Source organism: Chinchilla lanigera, unplaced genomic scaffold (assembly GCF_000276665.1).
Source record: "Chinchilla lanigera isolate Chin_1 unplaced genomic scaffold, ChiLan1.0 scaffold00028, whole genome shotgun sequence".
In the NCBI taxonomy this organism is placed as follows: domain Eukaryota; kingdom Metazoa; phylum Chordata; class Mammalia; order Rodentia; family Chinchillidae; genus Chinchilla; species Chinchilla lanigera.
The window spans coordinates 13,549,188-13,554,794 of record NW_004955429.1 but is presented as its reverse complement, the minus strand read 5'-3'; the positions used below and the strand labels follow the sequence as shown (position 1 = coordinate 13,554,794).

Here is a 5,607-nt window from a genome sequence, read left to right as displayed (position 1 = left end):
ATGTATATATTCCCAGGGGTCAGAGATAAGGGTGAATAGGAGGCTCCTCAGCAAACACTGTGCACGGGGTGTGGTCATGCTCACCCATAATCCAAGCACTCTGGGAGTTCCTCTCTGCACACTGCTTGGTGGCCTCTCAAATGACAGTCGAGTCACAAATACTTCCACTTTCCCAATGCTGCCGTAGGGTCAGGCTCTGCTGGGATAGAGCAGGGCTGGGAATGTCGCTCAGGGATAGAGAGCCTGGGCAATTTGGTGACTTAGTAAGAACCTGTCTCAAATAGAAAAGAAAAATGGCTGGGGCTGTAATTCAACAGGAAGGGCCTGGATTCAATCCTCAATATTGCAAAAAAACACAAAAAAACAAAAAAAAACAAAATAAAGGCCTGAGCACAGGAAGCACCCAGAGCCCTCCAAACAGCCCGCAGTGGAGGCCAAGCTGGAGATTTGCGGGACCAAACCAGCAAGTCACTCCCAAGCCTGGTGTGACAAAGGCTGACACAGGACGGAGGGCTCAGGTGTGCTGTCAGCCACTAAGAAGCGTCCATTCAGGGCTCTGCTCCGGTGACCTCTCCAAAGCAAGGCTGTGAAAAGATTTTATATATATATATATATGAAAAGAGGCTTGTTCTCGCCCCCTTTTTGCTCTTGCTGCTTTTGGCTATCTTCCCCTGCCATGAACAGTTGCCCTCTCCCGCCTGCATAGTAGATTCTTCAGCATTCCGTAGCAGACCCATCAGCCTCCTGATACAGACTTACACGGACACTGCGGTGAGCTCCAGGCCTGGGGCTGGGCTCTTCAATCCCCAGCGTGCAGACACCCTGTGCACCCTTCCTCCTCCAGCTCTGTGGCTGACCACTGTATGCCAAAGTTGTAATTTCTTGTACATTTGTATGTCTTGTGTTATATCTCTTCCTCTAGTAAACCCTGACTGATACAGATTTTGGTACCAGGAGTGGCTCTAGAGAAACAGAATTATAAGGATGACATTCTTTAATGGCTTAGGGGTTCCTGGAGTTGGCTGTGCAATTTGATGAGACCTAAAGACACCATGGTCTCTCCTTCCACTTCTGTAGGGTATATGGATAGTCCTTGGTGTGAATTGTTTGGCCTAATACGCCATGAAGATCCATTTGATTATCTTAACTCACCACTTGTGAGATGTCAGGAATTTAGCGACTTTGTGCATGAAAATTTTGTTTGTTTTTTGTTTTTCTTCCGGTACCACGAATTGAACTCATGATCTTGTGCTTGCCAGGCAGGCACTTTGCCGCTGAGCTAAATCCCCAGCCCCCATGCATGAAAATTTTGAATTCCTTTGGCAGAGTAGGAAATATAATGATGCTGGCTGGTTGGTCTTAGCATCCCTGGACAAACTACTGGAAAACAATGAGCTCAAAACATCCATAGGATCCAAAGTCTTCTGGCTGTGAGGACAAATTAATAAAGGAAAATAAGGAGCTCAAAGATATAAATTCCCTGCTCCAGACACAGATAAAAAATTTAAAAGTTTCTAAGTGTGTCCTGAAAGAAAATCTTCTCTCTTTTAACTGAAAGGCTGAGATTGCAGAAACTCACACACAGTCCCTCATAATTTGATTGGTTGAACTGCAATGTAAGTTTAATGCTCAGCCTCGAAGGGTATCTGAAGCAAAAGTGAGAGCATTGATCGGAAAGGAATGGGATCCCATAAACTGGGATGGAGACGTGTGGGAGGAGCCTGAGGAAGCTGAGGATGTTGAGTTCCTAGATGCCGATGAGATTATTTTACCAGAGGAAGAGATCTCCCCACCCGCTGCGGCAGAGGCATTGCCACCTCCGCCCCTTGAGCTGTTGGCATCTCCTAGTATCCCTGGGGAGACTACTTCTGTGTTGGCCACACAAGATGATGCTGACACTTCTCAGGACCCACCCTCACCAGCCATTTTTGCCTCTAGGCCCATAACCAGGCTTAAGTCACAGAAGGCTCCTAAGGGTGAGGTAATACTGTGACCCACGAGGACATCCACTATTCTCAAAGAACTCCTTAAGTTTTCTAACTCTTACCAGCAGAGGCCTAATGAGCAAGTGTAGGAATGGATTTTACAAATGCAGGATAATTGGAAAAAATATACACCTGGATCAGGCCGAGTTTCTTGATATGGACCCATTAAGCAGAGATTCTGAATTTAATGTTGCAGCTCATGGAGTAAAGAAAGGTGTTAATAGTTTATTTGGCTGGTTAGCAGCAGTGTGGATCAAGAGATGGCCCACTGTGAATGAGTTAGAGATGCCTGATAGTCCACGGTTTACTATCAGTGAAGGGACTCAGAGGCTTGGGGAATGGGGAATGCTGGAGTGGATCTGTCAAGTTAAGCCTAATCCTCCATATTGGGATGATCCAGAAACTATACCCTTCACCAACACGTTGAGAAACAGATTTGTGAGGGGAGCACCAGCATTCCCGAAGAGCCCTGTCATTGCTCTTCTCTGTATGCCAGACCTTACAGTGGGGACTGCGGTTACTCAATTAGGACATTTAAGGGCAATAGGCTTGATTGGATCCCAGAGTGGCAGAGGTCAGGTGGCAGTGCTTGATCGCCAAAGACAGGGTCCCCATACCCATACTTATCGAGATGGACAGCAGATGCAGAACTGCTGAGTCACTTAGCCAAGCCTCTAGACTCCTCAAGCTGACACAATGTATCAACCAGAACACTTGTATTACCCTTCCTCCTTGCTTCAGCACAAGAAGTCCTTCTTGTCTGCCAGGGCCTTTACCTGGAGATACCATAAAGATGAATGAGATTAGGGTGAAGCCTGGAAACTTCTGAACCCGTGTAAGCTTCTAGGTAAAAACATAGAACCCTGAAACACCATTGTATTATTGGGACCTCTAGTGCTACAACTCAGTACATACAGTACATGGCTAGGCAAGGCATTTATTCAAACTGATTGGAGATGTGGGCTTTTTGTACTGAATTGAAAACATGCTTCCTTTAGATTGTTTTGGTTTAAAAAGTTTCAAATGTCACTGGTCCTTCTTTTTTTTTTTTTTTTTTTTTTTTTTTTTTTTTTGGTCTTTTTTGAAACAGGGTCTCCCTATGCAGTTCAGACTGGCCTTGAGCTCACTTTGTAGCCCAGGCTGGTCTTGAACTCACAACGATCCTCCTGCCTCAGCCTCCCAAGTGCTGGGATTACAGGCGTGCGCCACCATGCCCAGCCGTCACTGGTCCTTAAAAATAAGACATTCATTGGGCATGGTGGTGCACACTTGTAATCCCTGCACCCAGGAGGTTGAGGCAGGAGGATCCCCAAAAGTTTGATGCCAGCCTGCGCCACATAGTGAGACCCTGTCTCAGAAAAAAAAAGACATTCACTCTTTGATCATTGCCACTGTGGACACTGAGCTGGGTGTCATCTGCTAAATGCCTTCCGATGACTAAGCAGCATTAGTGATCTGCAGGCGGGGTTCAGGCTGAGTCTCAGCAGTTGTACTCAAAGCTACTTACAGGTTTAAAACCGGGAGGGTTTGCTGAGTCGGCACAGGGGCAAGAAACAACCTGACCACAGCCGGGCGTGGTGGCACACGCCTATAATCCCAGCACTCGGAGAGGCTGAGGCAGGAGGATTGCCATGAGTTTTGAGACCAGCCTGGGCTACACAGTGAGTTCAAGGTCAGCCTAAACTGCATAGTGCGACCCTGTATCAAAAAAAAGAGAGAGACAACCCCGTTCACACCATCACCAAAAGAATGTATTCTATAAACATGGACTGTTCTTCTCAGTTGTAACTTCTCAAATGTGTGCACTTAACATTAAAAAATAAAATGTCATTAAAGGAATGCAAAGGTGGGCCTGGTGATACACACCTGTAATCCCAGCACTAAGGAGGCTGAGGCAGGAGGGTCATTGCGAGTTCAAGGCCAGCCTGGGCTACAAAGTGAGCTCAAGGTCGGCCTGAACTGCATAGCAAGACCCTGTCTCAAAAAGACCAAAAATAAATAAGTAAATAAAGGAATGCAGAATCTAGTTCCAGGACACACCCGGAACAATAGGAAGGGAGCTTCCCAGACGGCTGGGATTACAGGGATGAGGCACCATGCCCTGAGTGAACAGTTTGGCCAATAAAAGCCTCTTAGTTTCGTCTGAAGCAAGAGCTACCTATGACTCTGTACAATTTATTCTTTGTCTTTTTTTTTTTTTTTTCTTTTTGAGACAGGGTCTCACTATGCAGTTCAGGCTGGCTTGAGCTCAATTTTGTAGCCCAGGCTGGTCTCGAACTCCCAAAGATCCTCTTGCCTCAGCCTCCCGAGTGCTGGGATTATAGGCGTGCATCACCACGCCCGGCTTTTTTTTTTTTTTTTCCTTCAGACAGGGTCTCCCTATGCAGTTCAGGCTGGCCTTGAGCTCCCTGTGTAGCCCAGGCGGGCCTCGAACTCGCAACCATCCTCCTGCCTCAGCCTCCCGAAGGCTGGGATTACAGGCGTGCTACAAGTTCTTTTAGGGGCAATGCCAAATTCAAACTGAAGGCCATTTCGGAATGTGATAGCGCCGGTCAAATAGCTCTCCTGGCTCATACTCTTTCCCCTAAATCCTAGGGGACGTCATGCCTACTGTGCTAAGTGGGTCACAAGGAGGGTTGTGACACAGTCTCATCGCTGACCCTCCCCCAGTACTGGATTCAGAACCCAGCCCTTTCCACCTTATTTTGGAATCAGGGTTTCACTGTTTAGGGAGGCTGGCCTGGCACTTGAGATCTTCCTGCCTCAGCATCTCGAGCGCTGGGATTACAAGCGAGGGCTACCGCGCTCGGCTCACCAGGAGCTTTTATTTAGCGCTGGAAGTGAAAGCAGGGAGGTCTTTCGGGCTCTGCTCAGACTCACTCAAAACCAAAACCAAATCTTAACTTGATCCTAAAGTAAACTTGTTTATCGGGAAATACGGCCGGGAAACCTAAGCGCCCTGGCGAGCCAGAAAAAGGCTCCATGCAAATCAAAGCCAGGCTGTCGCCGTGGCCTGGCCTCCCTGGCTGCACCTGCCGGGAAGGAGCTTCTGACTCCGACGTCCCGACTCTGCAGGACGGGCGAGGCGCAGAGGTAGAGCAAAGGCTTCGCGAGGAACCCGGGCGGGGCCGCGAGCCGGAAAGGCCCCGCGCTGGGCAGCACGGGAAAAGCCGGGTCGCGCAGAGGAGCCACACGCGCGCCCCGCCCTACGTCGCGCTCGTGCGGGGCGGACGTCCCGGGGGTCGGATTTGATTGGACGGTTGAGGCCCTGCGCGCTGATTGGCCGCGTGGGCGAGGCGGAGAGGAGCCGTGCGCAGCGACGTGTGTGGGGCCGTGTGCAGACCCGCGTGTGGCGCAGGCAAGGACCCTGAAAATAAACAGCCGCTGCCTCGCGAGCTTCCTTTTCTGGGCCTGCGTCCGAGTCTCCGCCGCTGCGGGTCCGCTCCGACGCCGAAGGTGAGGGAGAACGTGTGGGCCGGGGTGGGGAAGCCGCGGTGCGGGCCTCGCGCGGAGGCGGACGGGAGGCGTCGGGAGCGGGGCGATGGCGGCCGCACTTTGGCCTGCGCTGCTGCTGCTGCGTCAGGAGGGGAGCTCGGCCGCCGCCTCGGGCCCGGCTTCCGGT

At 50.1% G+C, this 5,607-nt stretch overlaps 1 protein-coding gene across 3 annotated transcripts in view; it reads left to right on the top strand.

Moving 5' to 3' along the window:
* The window catches only part of Cnbp (CCHC-type zinc finger, nucleic acid binding protein), a 44,805-nt gene that overhangs the window by 27,232 nt on the left and 11,966 nt on the right, over nt 1-5,607 (top strand). For 2 of the 3 annotated variants that reach the window (XM_005386998.2, XM_005386996.2), the window contains exon 1: nt 5,275-5,441. The exons of the other annotated variant lie outside the window; for it this stretch is intronic. The gene's annotated coding sequence lies outside the window, so the exon portion shown is untranslated. Of the gene's footprint in view, nt 1-5,274; nt 5,442-5,607 lie in introns of those variants that run through there. 3 annotated transcript variants of the gene reach the window in all.